We start from the raw sequence: 20,635 nt of genomic DNA on the forward strand, positions 1-20,635 counted from the left end.
CATGGCCTGAGGAGCAGTGCCATGTCCGTGACCAGGATCCGAACTGGTGAAACCCCAGGCTGCCGAAGCAGAGCATGCAAACCCAACCACTCAGCCACAGGTCCAGCCCCGGAGGGAGAGTTTTTATATGTAACTTTATATGTGTAATTTTTAATCATCTGAAAGTATTAGCTATTCTGTTCCAAAAATTAAAATTTAAGAGTCAACTTTCACTTTCTTCCCTCTCCAGGCCCCTCCAGCTACAGCTTTTTTCGCTGATTCCCTTTACAACCAGGCCCAAAACAGTTCTGTATTTCCTCTCCTCGATTCCCTCATCATCTTACTTCAGTTAGGCTTTTGTGCCCACTAGTCCACTGAAACCACACTTGTGAAGGTAACCAATGACTTCCGAGTTGCCAAATCTGTGGTGAAGTCTGAGTTCTGCTCTTATTGAAGCACTCAGCAGCATTTGACAGTTAATCTCTTTTCCTTCTAGAAACCCTTTCTTCTCTTGGTTTTCAGAATGCCACCTTCTAGTTTCTCCAGCTTCATTGACATCCTCAGTAACTGCTCTCCTTCATGAGCTCTAAATAATGGAATGCCCCAGGTTCAGTCTTTCAACAACTTCTTTTCTTTATATATACTCTTTCTATATATACTCCTGTCAAAGAATAACCTGGGGGCAGTTAATTATATGCAAACAAGTTTACTCATATGAAGGAGAAAGTTAATAGGTGATTGTCAACAAGGTAAAAAAATGGATTTATAAAAGAGAGGGAGGAAATGTGGGACGTCTGGAAACCCTAAGTCTTGTTCACTTTTCAACAGGGAAACTGACTAGCCAGCATTTTGCAAAGCAGTCAGTCTAGGCAGCCTGCCCTTGAGCTGGCTGGCTCAATTCATCAAAGAAAACAATGTTAGTTATTTATGAATTCTCCAGAAAACTGTGAAGTAAATGGAACAGATTGTCTCTGTATATTACAAGCACTTGTATACGTTGATTGAACCAACTCTATGCCATTTTCCTCATCAGAATTTCCTCAATTTCCCACTGGATTAGCCTGGTTCTCCAGAGAAACATATCCAAAATACAGGTCACGTTTTGATGTAAGCATGAGAAAGCCATTTAAATTTATGAGAATTGTAGTCATTGGGACATGCCAGTAAGTGTTAATTATTGTCTGAATTTAATTGTCCTGAGTTTAAAATCATGCAACAATTCCTTTACAAATGTATAAGAAAATAATTGGGCCATAGTTTGTATTATGAATCTCATATTTTATTCTTTTTATAATATCTGTTGGGTTTCTTTAAGGTTCCAAGAAATATGAATAAGCTAACCGTCTTAGTTATCTATTGCAATGTGATAAATTACCCCAAAACTGAGTGACTTAAAACAACATTTATTTTCTCACAGGGTATTTGGGTCAGGACTCTGGGCATGGCTTAGTTAGGTGCTTCAGGCTCAAAGTCTCTAATGATATCGCAGTGAAGTTGTTGGCTAGAGCTGAGGTTTCATCTGAAGTCTCAACTGGGAAGTTGGGGAAATAGATATCCACATTCGACATGACATGCATGGTTGCTGGCAGACTTGGGTTCTTTACCACATGGGTTTCTCCATAGGCTTCCTGAATACCCTAGTGATCTTAAAGAGAGAGAGAGAATCCACGACGAAGATGGCAGCCACAGTCCTGTATAACCTAACCTTAGAAGTGACATCCCATCACTTCAGCTGTATTATTTTCATTAGAAGTGAACCATTCAGTCCAGCCCACACTCAACAGCATGGATATCAAGAGATTGGAATCACTAGGGGCCATCCTACACACTGCCTACCACAGAAGCTCTCTTTGGGGAGACTAAAGTCCAGTTAAATATGAAGACATATTTAGGTTGATAGTATTTTATAGACTTTTGAAGTTAAATAACATAATTAAAAGCCAGAAAGGCTAGCTGGCATTGTAGTTGTTTGAAAAAGGTAAATTACGGAGTTTAAAGAGTTTATAGGCAAGTAAACAATCAAGAAAGAGATCAATGAGGAGAGTGATGTCAGCATCATGGTGGAGTGAGCTCCCCCAGTGATCTCTCCCCTCCATGATACAACAAAAAAGACATTCGTACTCCAACAGAGGAAATCCACACAACACAAAAGACATCTAAGAGACCCATGCAACCATATGATGGAGGGTGGAGAGGCTGGAGCCCCCCCAGGAGGAGGTGGAACAGGGTAACAGAAAACTTCACTCCCTCCCCAAAAGACTGCTATCCAGGACTCTTGATGGCCTCTGAGAGGGAAGGAAGAGGGGAAGGGACACCCATTCACAAGAACATCAAAGATCCCTGAGGTCCCTCACAGCCTAGAGGAAAGCCCCCAACTGATGGGAAAGCTATCGTGGGGGTGACTTCACCAACCAACATGTCAGGAGAGCAGATAGGGAAAACAGAGCAAGTAACACTGTGAGAGCATGCAGAAGAAAGCTCCTCTTACCCCATCCACCCAGCGTGGCTCCAGCACCTGGGATCCTGCCAGAATGCAGGGGGCTCAGAATACGCAGCTCTTAACCCCACCCAGTGGTGATAGGTGGTAACTGCAATCAAATAATACCATGATGCAAAAGAACAAAGGCACGCCCACTAGGCAGTATCAAAAATTCTATTAAATCTCCAGACCAGAGAGAAAATGACAAGTACCCAGAAATCAGGCCTGAAGACACAGAAATATGTAATCTAAATGACAGAGAATTCAAAATAGCTATTGTCAAAATCTCAACGAGTAACACAACTAGAACGACCCACAACTAAAATATACACCTATATACTGGGGGGATTTGGGGAGAAAAAGCAATAAAAAAAAGAAGATTGGCCACAATTGTTAGCTCAAGTGCCAATCTTTGAAAAGAAAAAACTCAACGAGTTAAAAGAGAATATAGAGAAACAATTCAATGAGTTCAGGAGCTACTTCACAAAAGAGATTGAAGCTAAAAAGAAGAACCAATTAGGGGCCAGCCCCATGGCCGAGTGGTTAAGTTCACGCGCTCTGCTTCAGTGGCCCAGGGTTTTGCTGCTTCAAATCCTGGGTGCAGACATGGCACCACTCATCAAGCCATGCTGAGGCAGCATCCCACATGCCACACCTAGAAGGACCTACAACTAAAAACACACAACTATGTACCGGGAGGCTTTGGGAGAAAAAGGAAAAATAAAATCTTTTAAAAATAATTTAAAAACAAGCAAGAACCAATCAGAAATATTGGAGATGAAAGACACAACAAGATAAAACAAAATATGGATTCCCTGAACACTCGAGTGGACATCATAGAGGAGCTAATCAGCATAATCGAGATAGACATATTGACATGCTCCAGATAGAGGAGGGGAGAGAACTAAGGCTAAAAAGAAATGAAGAAAGTCTCCGAGAAATATCCGACTCAATGAGGAAATGCAACATAACAACTATAGGTATTCAAGAGGGAGAAGAGAAGGACAATGGAGCAGAAAGCTTGTTCAAAGAGATAACAGCAGAGAACTCCCCAAATCTGAAGAAGGAGATGGAAATCCATGTGAAAGAAGCTATCAGATCTCCTAAATGTGTCAATGTAAAAAGACCTACTGCAAGGCATGTAGTAGTGAAACTGGCAAAAGTGAATGACAAAGAAAAAATACTAACAGCAGCAAGGCAGAAGGAAATAACCTACAAAGGAACCAATATTAGACTTTCAGAGGATTTCTCTGCAGAAAACTTATAGTCTAGGATAGACTGGAATGACAGAATCAAATCTTTGAAGGACAAAAACTTTCAGTCAAGAATACTCCAGTGAAAATGTCCTTCAGATATGATGGAGAAATAAAAACTTTTCCAGATGAACAAAAGCTAAGGGAGTTTGTAGCCACAAGACCTCCCCACTACAAGAAATCCTCAAGAAGGCCCTCATACCTAAAAACAAAAAGGTGTGGGGGGGGGGGGGAGAAAAGGGTTACAAAGCACAGAGTAAGCAAATAAATAGGTAGACAAAATCAGAAAATTGTAGCTATACGTCAGAACAGGTTAGCAAATACTCAAGTATAACATTAAAGATAAAGGGAAGGAAAAACAAAAACAAAGATAATCTCATTTTAACCACAAAGTCACAACACAAGGTAGAATAAGATGTGACAAAAACAATATAAGAGGGGAAGAGGATGGGGCCGGAATTGGTTTATTCTAAGGAAATAAGAGGCCATCAGAAAATGGACTATCTTACCTACAAGATTTTGCATAGAAACCTCATGGCAACCACTAAAGAAAAAGCAGAACAGAGACACAAATAATCAATAAGGAGAAAACAAAGAAACACAACATAAAAAAGCTACGTAACTCAATTGGTAGACCAAAACACATGGGACGAGAAACAAAGGAAATGCAGGAGAACTGGAAAACAGGTAATAAAATGGCAGCATTAAGCCCTCTTACATCGATAATCACCTTAAAGGTAAATGGAATGAATTCTCTAATAAAAAGACACAGAGTGGTGAGATGGATTAAAGAACAAGACCCAAAAATATGCTGCCTTCAGGAAAGATATCTCAGCTCCAGCAACAAACACAGGCTCAGAGTGAAGGAATGGAAGATGATACTCCATGTTAATGGCAAACAGAAGAAAGCAAGTGTTGCAATACTTATATCAGACAAAGAAGACTTCAAGATAAGAGAGACAAAGAGGGGTGGTATGTAATAATTAAAGGGACACTCCACCAAGAAGACGTAACACGTAAATATCTACACACCCGACACAGGAGCACAAAGTACATAAAGCAACTATTAACAAACCTAAAAGGAGATATTAATAATAACACAATAATAGTAGGGGACCTCAATACTCCACTCACATCAATGGATAGATCATCCAGACAGAAAATCAACATGGAAACAGTGGAATTAAATGAAAAGCTAGACCAGTTGGACTTAATAGACTTATATAGAACACTCCATCCAAAAACAGCAGAATACACATTCTTCTGAAGTGCACCCAAAACATTCTCAAGGATAGACCATATGTTGGGAAACAAGGCAAGCCTCAATAAATTTAAGAAGATTAAAATCATATCAAGCATCTTTTCTGACCATAATGCTACGAAACTAGAAATGAACTACAAGAAAAAAGGTGGGAAAGGGACAAAGATGTGGAGAGTAAACAGCATGCTACTGAACAACCAATGGATCATTGAAGAAATTAAAGGAGAAGTCAAAAAATATCTAGAGACAAGTGAAAATGAAAACATACCATACCAACTCATATGGGATGCAGCAAAAGAGTAATAAGAGGGAAATTCATCACAATACAGGCTCACCTTACCAAACAGGCAAAGTCCCAAGTTAGCAATCTCCAACTACACCCAACTGAATTAGAAAAAGACAAACAAACAAAGCCCAAAGTCAGCAGAATGAGAGAAATAATAAAAATCAGAGCAGAAATAAATGCAATTGAAACAAAAAAGGCAGCAGAAAGGATAAATGAAACAAAGAGCTGGTTCTTTGAGAAGATAAACAAAATTGACAAACCCCTAGCCAGACTTACAAAGGAAAAAAGAGAGAAAGCTCAGATAATAAAAATATAAATGAAAGAGGAGAAATAACAGATATCACAGAAATACAACGGATTATAAGAAAATACTATAAAAAGCTATATGCAACAAAATGGACAATCTAGAAGAAACGGATCAGTTCCTAGACTCCTACAACCCGCCAAAGCTGAATCAAGAAGAAATAAATAATCTGAATACATCAATCAGAAGTAAAGTGATTGAAACAGTAATAAAAAGCATCCCAAAAAATATAAGCCCAGGACCAGATGGCTTCCCTGGAAAATGCTACTAAACTTTCAGAGAGGATATAATACTAATCCTTCTCAAGTCATTCCAAAAACATCAGGGAAGGCAGAATGCTTCCTAACACATTCCATGAGGCCAACATCACTGTGATACCAAAGGCAAACAAGGACAACACAAAAAAGGAAAACTACAGGCCAATATTGCTGATGAACATAGATGCAAAAATCCTCAACAAAATACTGGCAACCCAAATAAAGCAATACATCAAAAAGATCATACATCATGATCAAGTGGGATTTTTACCAGGGATACAGGGATGGTTCAACATCCACAAATCAATCAGTGTGATACACCACTTTAACAAAATGGGGAATAAAAACCACATGTTCATCTCAATAGATGCAGAGAAAGCATTTGACAAGATCCAACAACAATTTATGATAAAAACTCTTAACAAAATGGGGATACAAGGAAATTACCTCAACATATAAAGGCCATATATGACAAACCCACAGCCAACATCATACTCAATGAGCAAAAACTGAAAGCCATCCCTCTGAGAACAGGAACAAGACAAGGATGCCCACTATCACCACTCTTATTCAACATAGTGCTAGAGGTTTTGGCCAGAGCAATTAGTCAAGAGAAAGGAATAAAAGGAATCCAAATAGGGAGTGAGGAAGTGAAACTCTTGCTGTTTGCAGATGACATGATCTTATATATAGAAAACCCTAAAGAATCCATCAGAAAACGTTTAGAAACAATTAACAACTACAGTAAAGTTACAGGGTACAAAATCAACTTACAAAAAATCAGTTGTATTTCTGTACTCTAATAATGAACTTACAGAAAGAAAACTCAAGAATAGAATCTCATTTACAGTCACAACAGAAAGAATAAAATATATAGGAATAAATTTAACCAAGGAGGTGAAGGACTTATACAATGAAAACTATAAGACATTATTGAAAGAAATAGATGATGACATAAAGAAATGGAAAGAGACTCCATGCACATGGATTGGAAGAATAAACATAGTTAAAATATCCATACTACCCAAAACAATCTACAGATTCAATGCAATCCCAGTCAGAATCCCAATGACATTCTTCATAGAAATAGAAAAAAGAATCCTAAAATTCATATGGGGCAACCAAAGACACCGTATTGCTAAAGCAATCCTGAGAAAAAAGAACAAAGCTGGAGGCATCACAATCCTTGACTTCAAAATATACTACAAAGCCATAGTAATCAAAACAGCATGGTACTGGTACAAAAACAGGAACACAGATCAATTGAACAGAGCTGAAAGCCTAGAAATAAAACCGCACATCTACAGACAGCTAATCTTCAATGAAGGTGCCAAGAGCATACAATGGAGAAAAGATAGTCTCTTCAATAAATGGTGTTGGGAAATCTGGATAACCACTTGCAAAAGAATGAAAGTAGACCATTATCTCACACTATACACAAAAATAAACTCAAAATGGATCAAAGACTTGAAGATAAGTCCTGAAACCATAAAACTCCTGGAAGATAATATAGGCAGTACACTCTTTGACATCAAACTTAACAGGATCTTTTCAAATGCCATGTCTTCTCAGACAAGGGAAACAAAAGAAAAAATAACCAAGTGGGTCTTCATCAGACTAAAGAGCTTCTGCAAGGCAAAAGAAACTCGGATCAAAACAAAAAGACAACCCACGAATTGGGGGAAAATATTCGCAAATCATATATCCAAGAAGGGGTTAATCTCCATAATATATAAGGAACTCACACAACTGAACAACAAAAAAACAAAGAGCTTGATCAAAAATGGACAGACGATATGAACAGACATTTTTCCAAAGAAGATACAGATGGCCAATAAGCACATGAAAAGATGTTCAACATCACTAATCATGAGGGAAATGCAAATCAAAATTACACTAAGATACCACCTTACACCTTTTAAAATGGCTATAATCACTAAGACTAAAAATCACAAACATTGGAGAAGGTGTGGAGAAAAGGGAACCCTCATACACTGCTGGTGGGAATGCAAACTGTTTCAGCCACTATGGAAAACAGCATGGAGATTCCTCAACAAACTAAAAATAGAACTACCATACGATCCAACTATCCCACTACTGGGTATCCACCCAAACAACTTAAAATCAACAATCCAAAGTAACATATGCACTTCTGTGTTCATTGCAGCACTATTCACAATAGCCAAGATGTGGAAGCAATCCAAGTGCCCACTGACCAATGATTAGATAAAGAAGATGTGGTATATATATACAATGGAATACTACTCAGCAATAAAAAAGACAAAATCATCCCATTTGCAACAACATGGATGGACCTGAAGGGTATTACGCTAAGTGAAATAAACCAGACCGAGCAAGACAAACACCATATGATTTCACTCACATGTAGAATATAAACAAACACACAGACAAAGAGAAGAGTTCAGTGGTTACCAGTGGAAGGCAGGTGAGGGGTGGACACAAGGGGTGAAGGGGAGCACTTATATGGTGATGGACAAGAAATAATGTACAACTGAAATTTCACAACGATGTAAACCATTATGAACTCAATTTTTTTAAAAAAGCAAAGGATCAACAAAAGGTAAAAAGAGAGGAGGAGAAAAACAAATAAAATTTAAGTCTAAACGTAAATTTATTGTCTTGATTACAGATCATCATCCATTGAAAAGAAACTGTCTATGCCCCAGTTTTTCTTTTTTTTAAACTTTTTGAGAGAGTTTCAGACTTACAGAAGCATTGCAGAAACAGTAGAGTTCCCTATAACCTTTAGCCAGTTTCACTTTCTCCATTAAATTGTCTATGCACCTTTGTCAAAAAACAGTTGACTATATTTGTGTGGATTTATTTAGGGGCTCTCTATTCTGTTCCATTGACCTACATTAGGGGTCAGCAAACTATGGCTGAGAGCCAACCATCTCTTTTTGCAAATAAAGTTTTATTGGAATGCACTCATGCTCATTCATTTATGTATAGTCTATGGCTGCTTTAACACTACAGGGAGGAGTTGTATAGTTGCAACAGAGACCATATAGCCACATGCCTCATATTTGGTCAGAGATTTTCATGTCTATGTTAATAACAGATATTGATGTGTGATTTTCTTTTCTTATAATATTTTTGTCTGGTTTTGGTATCAGAGTAATATTGGTCTGGTAAAATGAGTTGGAACGTGTTTCCTCCTCCTCCTCTTCTGTTTCCTAGAAGAGATTGTGTAGAATTGGCATCACTTCTTCCTTCAGTATTTGGTAGAATATTTAGTGAAACCATCTGGGCCTGGACTTTTCATTTTTGGAAGGATTTTATCTTACAGATTCAATTTCTTTAATAATATATGACTATTCAGGTTGTCTTGAGTTCGTTTTGGTAATTTGTATCTTTCAAGAAATTGATCTGTTTAATGTGTGTTGTCAAATTTATGGGCATAGGGTTGTTCCTAGTATTCTCTTCTTATCATTTTAATATCTATGAGGTCTGTAGTGATAGTCCCTCTTTCATTTCTAATATTGGCAATATGTGTCATCTCCCTTTTATCCTTGGTCAGTTTGACTACAGGTTTATCAATTTTATTGGTCTTTCAAAGAACCACCTTTTGGTCTCATTGATTTTTCTCTATTGTTTCTCTGTTGTCAATTATATTGGTTTTGGCTCTTTATTATTTCCTTCTTTCTGCTTGCTTTGGGTTTGGTTTGCTTTACTTTTTTTCTGGTTTCTTAAAGTAGACACTTCAATCGTTGATTTGAGAACTTTCTTCTTTTCCAACATAAGCATTTAATGCTATACATTTTCTTCTAAGCACTACTTTAGCTGCACCCCATAATTTTTGATATGTTCTATTTTCATTTTCATTCAATTCAAAATTTTTTTTGGTGAGGAAGATTGTCCCTGAGCTAACATCTGTTCCAATGTTCCTCTATTTTGTATATGGGACGCCACCAAAGCATGGCTTGATGAGCGGTGTGTAGGTCCACATCCGGGATCCAAACCTGCAAATCCCAGGCCACCAAAGTGGAGTGTGCAAACTTAACCACTATGCCACTGGGCTGGTCCCCAGTTCAAAATATTTCTCAATTTCCCTTGAGACTTCCTCTTTAACCCACTGTTATTTTTTTTTAAGATTTTTTTAAAAAATTTTTCCCCCCAAAGCCCCCGGCACATAGTTGTATATTCTTCGTTGTGGGTCCTTCTAGTTGTGGCATGTGGGACGCTGCCTCAGCATGGTTTGATGAGCAGTGCCATGTCCGCGCCCAGGATTTGAACCAACGAAACACTGGGCCGCCTGCAGCAGAGCGTGCGAACCCAACCACTTGGCCACGGGGCCAGCCCCTAACCCACTGTTATTAATTTTGGAAAATTCTTGACCATTAATTCTTCAAATATTTTTATGTTCTGTTCTCTCTTCTCCTTTTGGTATTCCAGTTACATTAACATTTAAACTGTTTGTTGTTGTTTCAAAATTCTTGAATGCTCTGCTCGTCTTTTTTTTTTTTTTTTCCACTCTTTTTCTTCTTGTGTTTCCATTTCAGTAATTTCTATTGACTTACTTTCAAGTTCACTAATTCTTTCCTTGGCTCTGTCAAGTCTACTGGTGAGCCCGTCAAAGACATTCTTCATCTCTACTACTGAGTTTTTCATTTCTAGCATTTTTATTTGATTCTCTCTTATGGTCACTGTCTCTCTGCTGAAATTTTCTATCAGATCACCCATGTTGTCTAAGTTTCCTGGTACAACATTTTACATATTAATCATTGTTATTTTAAATTCTCTGTCAGTTCCAAGGTTAATGGCTTATCAGATTCTGCTTCTGATAATTGCTTTGTCTCTTAGGAGGTTTTTTTTTTTTCATTTTCATATACCTGGTAAGTTTTTTGTTGAAAACTGAACATCTTGTGTAGGACAGTAAAGACTGAGGTAGTTCTGGTCACTGGACCAGAGCATAGGAACACACCTGGGTTACAGGATGTCTGACCCAGGGGACCTTCCTAAAGGAAAGCACCAGGAGTATCCACAAAGGAAACGAACCATGTTCACTGAGAAACAGTTGGCAGGTTTGCAGCTCCTGTTCAATAAGAACCCGCATCCCACCCCCCAGACTTCAGAAAGAAATGGCCTCAAAAATGGAGAAGCATTCAACGTTAGTGCAGGTTTGGTTCAAGAACCATAGAGGAAAACTCAAGAATGCCAAACACAAGAATATTCAGCAAAAACAAGAAGCTCAGCAACAACAATTGGCTGAGGCAGGAGTCAACACCAGCTTTTCCAAGACAAATATGGATACACCTCCCAGATCCCCTAACAGTGCCCACCCTGCATCCCTAGTTTATACAGATCATCCAATGCCTTCATTCCAGCTCTGCATATGCCCCAATTTTAAGGCTCCCATAGACCACTTTTCTGGCCACAAAATAGTTCATTTCGGCTGCTGCTAAGACCCTAACATATACTGCTTCTATTCCATTTTGGAATCCCAAGTTCTCAGAACAAGTATCAATGGTAATTCTTTCTGTTCTTCATCTCCAAAAAGAACTTGCCAGTGAAGCCAGACACAAAAGTTCACATGTTGTAATGATTTGTAATGATTCCCATACAAGGGAATACTTTTCAGCTATAAAAAGGAACAAACACAAGATATACTCAACATGGATGCATTTCAACATTATGTTGAGTGAAAGAAAAAAGACACAAAAGACTACATACTGTATAATTCCATTTATATGAATTCCTACAGCAGGAAGTACTATAGTGGCAAAAAGCAGATTAGTGGCTGCCCATGTGTTAGAAGGAATTGAGTGCACAGAGGGACTAAAATTTATTAGGATGATGGAAAAGTTTCATGTCTTAATTAGGACAGCAGTTACCTTGGTGTGCAAATTCATTAAAACATAGAGAACTGTGATACTGTATTGTATCATTGAAAGTGGCTAAGAGACTAGCTCTTAAATGTTCTTACCACAAAAGAAGAGATGATAATTATATAACAGGATCGAGGTGTTAGCCACCGCTATGGTGGCAATCATTTTGCAATATATAAATGTATCAAATCAACAGGCTGTACACCTTAAACTTACACAATGTTATATGTCAATTATATCTCAAAGTTGGATAAAAAAATTGTTTTAAAGAAAATCTGTGCATTTTAGTTTACATAAATTATACCTCCATAAAAATATATGTTTATATATATATATATAAAATGGGACTGATAAGGATAGTATCATTTTTTCTTTTTTCTGCTTCTTTGACTTTTTTTTCAGTATTTTTCAGCTAGGAAGGTTTAGTTAGCGTCAGTAAGTGAAGCATTGGCTGATTTTTCTACTTTCTATTTTTCTGTCACCTTCCCAGCCATCACTTTATGTCCTTTGATCACCCAAATGTCCCTAGCCCTCAATTTTTCTTTTTCTTTTTTTATTTATTTTTTTTTTGCCTCCCCTCTACTCTTCTTAAGACGATGGAAACACCACAAACCCTTCCAAGGAAGTTCTCAGGCCTCCTGCTTTCTTCCTATTAACTCCCCTCTCCCTGCACGTGTGGCATCTATGAATAAAGTGACATGTGATCAACTGAAAAAGAAAAGACTGAGGTAAATAGTTTCTATGCCTGAAAATAGGCAAGCCCTTCCTTCTACTAGGCCTTAGTGTAGGGTTTGAGTTAATCTAGTTGGGAGTTTGAGTTAACCTAGTTAGTTAATCTAGGTTTGTTGTTGCTATGGTTACCCTCAATGCAGCTCAGGCTTCAAATTCTTATCGAAACATCTGCGTCTAGGGTGGGGATTTGTTAGCCGGAAAAAAGTCTGTTGGATTGTGAGTTTTAGATATTCCCTTTGTGCAATGCCTAAGAGAGGGTTTACTTGCATGCTCTTCTTCCTCTCCTTCCTCTCTTCCAGGAGTGTTTTGTTGTTGCTTGCTATTCCAAACTTGTTAGTTTGGCTTTGGGGGGTAGTGATGGGGAACATTCTCTGTTGTTCTGATTAAGATTCAGTCTTAGCCATGTACTGTGTCCCTGAATCTTGTGGGTATGGCCTACTGGGTTCTCCTGTCCCTCCCCTGACCATGGTTGAGTGCAAAACCCTGCCCCTCCTCCAGGAGATTTTTAAATTTTTTTTCCTTTCCCTAGCAACAGAGTTTTCACTAATGTCCTAAGGGCAGCAGTGCTTGTTTCCCTTCCACCCTCCCATATTAAGGCTTTTGTTCCTTAATTGAGATAGAAGGATCTAGGTAGCTTCTTGCCCCTTCTGCATGTCTGCTATTTCCCTCTCCCAGGTCAGCACCACAATATTTCTTAGGTTCCTTTCTTTTTTCTTTTTTTTTTGTTTTGTTTTGAGGAAGATTGGCCCTGAGCTAACATTGGTGTCTATCTTCCTTTACTTTATATGTGGGACGCCTACCACAACGTGGCTTGATGAGTGGTGTGTAGGTTGGCTCCTGGGATCCAAACCTTCGAACCTGGGCCGCAGAAGCGGAGCATGCAAACTCAACCACTACGCCACTGGGCTGATCCCCTTAGGTTCCTTTCTTATCTTTTCTGTGAACACCTGTTGGGGCCTCTTCAAGGAGAGAAAGAGCCTAGAAAAGGGCATAGATTCCTCCAATTTTTGCAGCCTCCAAGGGCTTTACTCTCCCCTGCTAGCCTGTAATTGGCCTTCGTCAAGTCGTCAAATATACTACCTAAATTCTTCTTAACTCTTCTTACTGGTTGCATCTAACCCAGGTGAGGAAGTTCTCAAGTCTCATTTCTGGATACAGCTCTCTTAGATTTTGGGCCGGTTGTTTGCTCTGCAACCTCAGCCCTTTGATAGTGGCGTGGGCAGATTTATGGCCCCCAAGAAGATCCCACATCCTAACCCCTGTGACTGTGAATATGACGAAATAGCCACCCTTGAATATGTTACCTTACTTGGCAAAAGGGATTTTGCAGACGTAATTAAGGTTATTAATCAGTTGACCTTAAAACAGGGAGATCAGCCCAGATTATCTAGATGGGCCAAATGTAATCACACGAGCCTTTAAAAGCAGGAAACTTTTTCTCTGGCTGGTGGCAGAAGTAAGAAATATTTGAAGTATGAAAGGGCCTTAACATTTTGTTCCTGGTTTGGCGAGGAAAGGGAGCTATGTGAGAAGGAATGTGGACAGCCTCTGGAAACAAAGAATATCATGGTCACATCCAGCAAGAAAATGCAGGTTTCACACCTACAATCACAAGGGACTGAATTCTGAATGAGCTTGGAGGTGGCTTCTCCCCCAGAGCCTCCAGATAGGAAGGCAATCCTGCCCAAACCTGGATTTTAGCCCTAATCAGGGAACCCAGCTAAGCCACGCTGTGCCCATGCTTCTGAACTAGAAAAAAATGTGAAATAACAGGTTTGTTCCTTTGTTTGTTTAAGCTCCTAAATTTGTGGCAATATTTTACAGCAGCAAAAGAAAACTAATACAGATGGGTTCAGAAAAAAATCGTGAATTTGAAGTTAGGCTCATTCTTTTTCATTGTAAAGGTGGGACCCGTGCCCATTCTGGCTGTCGGTACTCCAGGGAGGAAACTAGAAGTCCCTGTCTCAGGTCTTCTTTTTTCATTTGTCGACTCTTGGGGGGAAGCTATCTACTTTTGGAGACCATTAGTAAGACTCAGGGTCAGATATTCAGTGAGACTGGATATCGAGATTGTAGGAATTTAAGCATATTTATTCTAGGAAGTATGTACTTATGAGTGTATATTCTAGAGCTTAAGAATAATTTTTTTTGGTTAATAATACCTGAAATTGTCCTTTCCAGTACAGTTTTGAGTTTTTTTTTTTCAAGTTTGGCCCCTGAACTAACAACTGTTGCCCATCTTTTGGGGTTTTTTTTGTCTTTTTTCTCCTCAAATCCCCCCGGTACACAGTTGTTTATTTTAGTTGCAGGTCCTTCTAGTTGTGGTATGTGGAACGCCGCCTCAGCGTGGCCTGATGAGCAGTGCCATGTCTGCACCCAGGATCTGAACCAGCAAAACCTTGGGCCGCCGAAGCAGAGTGCGGGAACTTAACCACTCGGCCCCTCCAGTACAGTTTTAAGACTGATTTTCATTGATCTATCTTTTAGCATATTTACTCTCCTGGTTGTATATTATGGAGGGATATATCTAGTGGGGTCATTGTTGATAATGCAATTTGCATCTGTCAGGAATATGACCGTGTTTGTGAGTTAGTTATCTAACAAGATTCAACAGGACCACTTAATTTATCTTATCAGAATTTTGGGATGATGTGGATAATGAAGTTTCTGTTTAATGAGAGTATCATGTATAATTTATAGTTTTCAAAGTATTTTACCTGTAATGTAAGGTTTTTGTTTATCTGTAGAGCGTACTGAAGGTATTCTCTAGTGGGAAAAACGAAATCCGTAAGCTGTTTTGTGACTGTTAAAGCATTTGCCTTTTATCAAGGGAAAATCTTGATCCAACCAGAAGATTTACAAACTGCTATTAAACATATTTAAGGTTATGAAAGTCATATAGAAATGCTTAAATGTCTTGAGGCATAGGTTCCAAGGATTGCTCTTCCATTATAGTTTTTCCAGATTATTATAATTACAGATAAAACAAGATGTGGTCTTCCACTAAATTTGTTTCTGAGGGTATGGGGCCAGTTTGTGGCAACTGAATACATCTTTCTTACTTAGAAATTAAACAACTTTTTCTTTTTGTATTAATGAATATAAAACCACTAAGGGCTACTTCCGTATATAATAGAAGCATTTTTTTGGTAAGTTTTAAAAGTGGTATCTTTAGTGTAGGCTTTAATTTTGTTAATTGAAATCTTCTTTAGATGTTGGATTGTCTGTAAGAAGAAATAAAATTTCTTTTTAAAGTTTTGATTAAGGCATCTGAGAAAATCAGAAAACCTCTTTGCTTTCATAGTTTTGATAACAATATTTTTCTTTAAACAGCCCACACACTTAAAATGTAAGGAGCAAGATGTCTTTTTTAAGAAATATTTGTTTCTCTTACTTATGTATATATTTTTAATTTCTATAAACCTTTATTCTGTTAATATGGTGGGTAACATTGATTTTCAAATGTTAAGCCAATCTTACATTCCTGAGATAAATCTATATGGACATGATGTATTACACTATATATATACATTGCTGCATTTGCTAACATCTTAAGGATTTTTTGCATCTATATTCACAAATGACATTGATCTGTAATGTTTAATAGAATTCACCTGTGAAACCACCCGGGCCTGCTGTTTTCTTTGTGGGAAGCTTTTCATAATGAACTCAATTTCTTCAGTAGATATAGGGCTATGTCAGGCAGCTTCTAAAATGGCTCCTGTGCCAAGAAATAATTTATTGCCTCTCAGCTTGCAATTCACCCTTCTTGCTTTGCAATAATGGACAGAATTCCTTTTGTAGTGAGCACAATACCTGTTCTCAGTAGAGAGCACTATAAGAGCATTGCAGGAGGAGGGGCTATGGTCAGTGATACGGCTGTAAGAACATAAAGTGGAGCTCTTCCCCAGCCATGGGCCCAGCACATGTAGTCCCTTGATGACCTTGCGACCTCAGTCTGGCCTAGCAATAATTTTCCAGGGGCTCTCTCAAGGGCACAGAAATCCATGCCCTAGGGCCTCCTGCACCCACCAGCTTCGGAAGGCCTCTTGCCTACATTGGTACCCAAAGGTTTCCTGGCTACCCTGGTGTCAGTTCCCTCCACAGGCTGCCGTGCAGCTCGTCTGTGGTCCAGAGACTTGCTTTCTCCTTGTTAGAAGTCAGTTCCAGCCTGAGCAAACCTGCAAAATTCTCTGCTGTCTAGTGGGCTGAACTTCACCTTCTCCATTGAGGTCCGAATCCAGTCTTGGTAACGGGACCCCCTTCCAATTTGTCCTTCCTTAGGTACTCTCCCTAAGCCATAGGGTACCATACGGGATTTCCTTGTATCTTATGGTCAATTGTTTATTAGATTTTAATAATTCTTTAAAATTCCCCTGCATGGTTTCTATCTCTTGATTGGAGATAAAAAAGTCACAAGTCCAGTTCAGACTCAGGGAGAGAGGATTACACAAGAGCACGAATACCTGGAGGGAGGGGTCTTTGGGAGCTACAGCAGTCCCTGAGTGTAGTTTAGACCTAGTGACTTGTTTTCAAGGAATAACAACAAATATGATGGGATGTCGCTTCCAAGATTAGGTTATAAAGGACTGTGACTCCTTTATAGTTCTTTCTCTCTCTCAACCTGGCCCCAGCCCCCCTCAGTCTCAGGCTTTTCTTGCCTGCTGCTCTGATGAGCCAAGCTACCATACTGATTGTGAGCTGCCCTTCAGAGTCTTATGTGGCAGGGAACTGAGGGCAGCCTTGAGACAATGAAAAACTGAGGCCCTCATGCTAACAGTTCAGGAAGAACTCAAATCCACCCAACAATCAGGGTAGTGAGCTTGGAAGCAGGCCGTTCCCCAGCTGAGCCGAGATGACCACCACCCAGCCAACACCTAGATTGCAGCCTTTGAGAGACTTGAAACAGAAGACCCATCTAAGTTACATGCAGATTCCTGACCTACAGAAACTGTGAAATAATAAATGTTGTTGTGTTAAGTCACTAAGTTTTGGGATAATTTGTTATGTGACAATAGACAACTAATACAAGAATTATTCCAATTTTCCTTTTCATCTTGTATCTGTTTTGGTAAATTGTATTTTGAAGGGATTTGTCTATTTTTAAGTTGACTTTATAATCTAATTTATTCATTTCCTTCAGAGGTCGACAAAGTACACCAATTTATTTGCTCAAAAAATACTTCAGAAACAAAAAACTTATGTCCACACAAAAACATGTATACAAATGTTCGTAGCAGCTTTATTTGTAATAGCCAAAAATTTGAAACAGTCCAAATGCTCCTCAGTGGGTGAATGTTTAAACAGAATGTGGCACATCCATACCATGGTATACTACTCAGCAACCAAAAGGAAGAAACCATTAATACATGCAAAGGTTTGGATGGATCTCAAGGGAATTATGCTGTGTGAAAAAAGCCAATCTTAAAAGGTTACATTCTGTATAATTTCATTTATATAACATTCTAAAAATGACAAAACTATAGAGATGGAGAACAGATTAGTAGTTGTCAGGAGTTAGGGATGGGAGAATGGGGGTAAGGGAGAGGAATGGATGTGAATATAAAGGGGAAGCTCAAGGGATCACTGAGGTGATGGAACAACTCTGTTATCTTTTTTTTTCAGTTCTGTTATCTTGAGAATAGTGCTGGTTCCACAAATCTACATGTGATAAAATCGCAGAGGACTACAAATGCACACGCAGGCAAATGAGTGCATGTGAAGCCAGACAAATATGAATAAGATCTGTAGATTGTTACCAATGTCAATTTCCTGGTTCTGATATTACACTATAGTCATGTAAGATGCTATATTGGGGAAACTGCGTGAAGGGTACATGGGTCCTCTCTGTATTATTTTTGCAACTTCCTGTGAATCCATAATTATTTCAGAATATAAAGTTAAAAACATACTTCAATCAACCTCATCCAGTCTCTTGGGTTAAAACATCTATTTTATTTAATTTGTTTATCCTTTTTAAAGATTGGCACCTGAGCTGACAACGGTTGCCAATCTTTTTTTTTCCTGGTTTTTCTCCCCAAATCCCCCCAGTACATAGTTGTATATTTTAGTTGTGGGTTCCTTCTAGTTGTGGGATGCCGCCTCAGCATGGCCTGACGAGCGGTGCCACGTCTGCGCCCAGGATCCGAACCAGTGAAACCCTGGACCACCGAAGCAGAGCGCCCGAACTTAACCACTAGGACACAGGGCCAGCCCCTAAAACATCTTTCTTAAATAGCACCTCCCCTGCCCCCCATTACTCTCCATCCAGTTCTCACTGAGGTTGACTTTTCAGTAAAGGCCTGAAGAAAGTGAGAGATCTAGTCATGAAGATATCCGATGGGTGTGGGGGAAGCCTTCTGTCCTTAGCAAATGTAAAGGACCCGCGATGGGAGCGTGGTGGAGAACGCCAGAGCCAGTGTGGCTGGAGCACGAGGAGTTCCAAAGACAAGACTTTGGCTTCCACTGAGTGAGATGAGAAGCATTTGGAGGGTTTTAAGCACAGAAGTGAAATGATCAGACAACATTTTAATGAGATCACTCTAGCTGCTGTGATGAGAATAAGCTGAAGGGAAGCAAGGACAGAAGCATGGAGAACAGGAGGATATCACACTTCAGGTGAGAGAATTGTGGCTTGGACCTACGTGGTGAGTAGTAGTCAAATTCTGAATATATTTTGAAGGTAGAGGTGACATGATTTGCTGCTGGACTAGACGTGAGTGAGAGTAGTCAAGGGGGAAGTAACTGGAATAGGAAGACTGAAGGTGTAGTTTGGGGGGTTACCAGAAACTCAGATTTGGATATGTTAAGTTTGAGACTTACTAGAGATTGAAATGGAGATGTTTCGTAGACTGTCCTAACTAAAACTGTCCACAGCACTGAGAACTACCACTCCCACCTTACAAAACCTCATCATCTGGCTGCATTATATTCATTCTGGTTGTATTACCCATTATCTAAATTCACCTTTTACTTACTTCGTCTGCCCCCCAACTATAATGTAAGTTTCATGAAGTTAGGGAACTAGTTCATTCCTGTATCCCTAATGCCTGAGACATAAATTCTCAAAAATATACTTGCTGAATGAGTCTCTGAAAAAACCACACAGGCCTGAACATTTGATGACAGGTGTCCTTTAGTGCACCTGGGCTAAGACAGGCCCCCAACCCATTTTCATTCATTATGGCAGTGATTCTCAAACTTTTCTGCACACTTGAAGCACCTGGGAAACTTCAAAAGTGCTGATGCCTTTGTCCCCCCCTCAGAGATTGTGATTTTATCAGCCTGGAGTGTGATCTGGGCTTTAGGGTTTTAAAAAGATCCCTAGGTGATTGCAAGGTGCAGGTAAGTTTGGAACCACCACACTATGGAGTTTTCAATTATAAAAAATCTGAATCTTTGTTAAAGTGCATGATAATTACTTCAGTAGGTATTAACTACAAAGGGAATAAAATCTTCCTGGAATTTCATTTCCGTCATTAAGTTTCTTCTCCTTTGCCTGGATCAGCTATCCATAGTTTTTCCCTCTTCTTCTGGATCTCAACAGTCACTCCAGGGCTTAAACAAGATTACATGTCTCATGGTGGCATGGCGGTTAAGTTTGCGCTCTCTGCTCTGGTGGCCCAGGGTTCATCAGTTCAGATCTTGGGCATGGACCGAGCACTGCTTATCAATCCATGCTATGGCAGGTGTCCCACGTATAAAGTAGAGAAAGATGGGCACGGATGTTAGCTCAGGGCCAGTCTTCCTCAGCAAAAAGAGGGTTGGCGGCAGATGTTAGCTCAGGGCTAATCTTGCTCAAAAAAAAAAAAAGATTACGTTTCACAAATATTGGTCTGTTGTCAGCAACAAGATCTGGGATTCTAGGGCAAATTTAATTCACTATAGTGTGTAGATGTCTACTACACTCCCTCTACAACAAATCTCGTAGTTGCTCTCTCCTACTTTTCAAATTCATCTCTTTTCCTGCATCCCTGCTTGGCCATGCTCTAAAGAGTTCTTACCTAGACTGTTGACCTGGCCTCCCTGCTGGTCTGTCTCCAAACTTCACCTCACACTACTGCCAAAGTGATCTTTCTAAAACCAGAAATTGTTCAGATCATCTAACTTCCAAGATTCCCTAATGGTCTCTTTAGTATGGTATTCAATGTCCTTCATAGAGATCCCTACATACCTCATCTAGCTGTGTGAACTTGGGCAAATTTTCAAAGGTCTCTGCCTTAGTTTTCTCATGTG

General features: G+C 39.3%; 1 pseudogene; it reads left to right on the plus strand.

The window, feature by feature from the left end:
- The first annotated feature begins 10,776 nt into the window (after positions 1–10,776).
- LOC100071170 (divergent paired-related homeobox-like) lies at positions 10,777–11,353 on the plus strand (annotated as a pseudogene).
- Positions 11,354–20,635: the final 9,282 nt, after the last annotated feature.

The sequence above is a fragment of the Equus caballus genome, chromosome 25, assembly GCF_041296265.1.
Source record: "Equus caballus isolate H_3958 breed thoroughbred chromosome 25, TB-T2T, whole genome shotgun sequence".
NCBI classification, from domain to species: domain Eukaryota; kingdom Metazoa; phylum Chordata; class Mammalia; order Perissodactyla; family Equidae; genus Equus; species Equus caballus.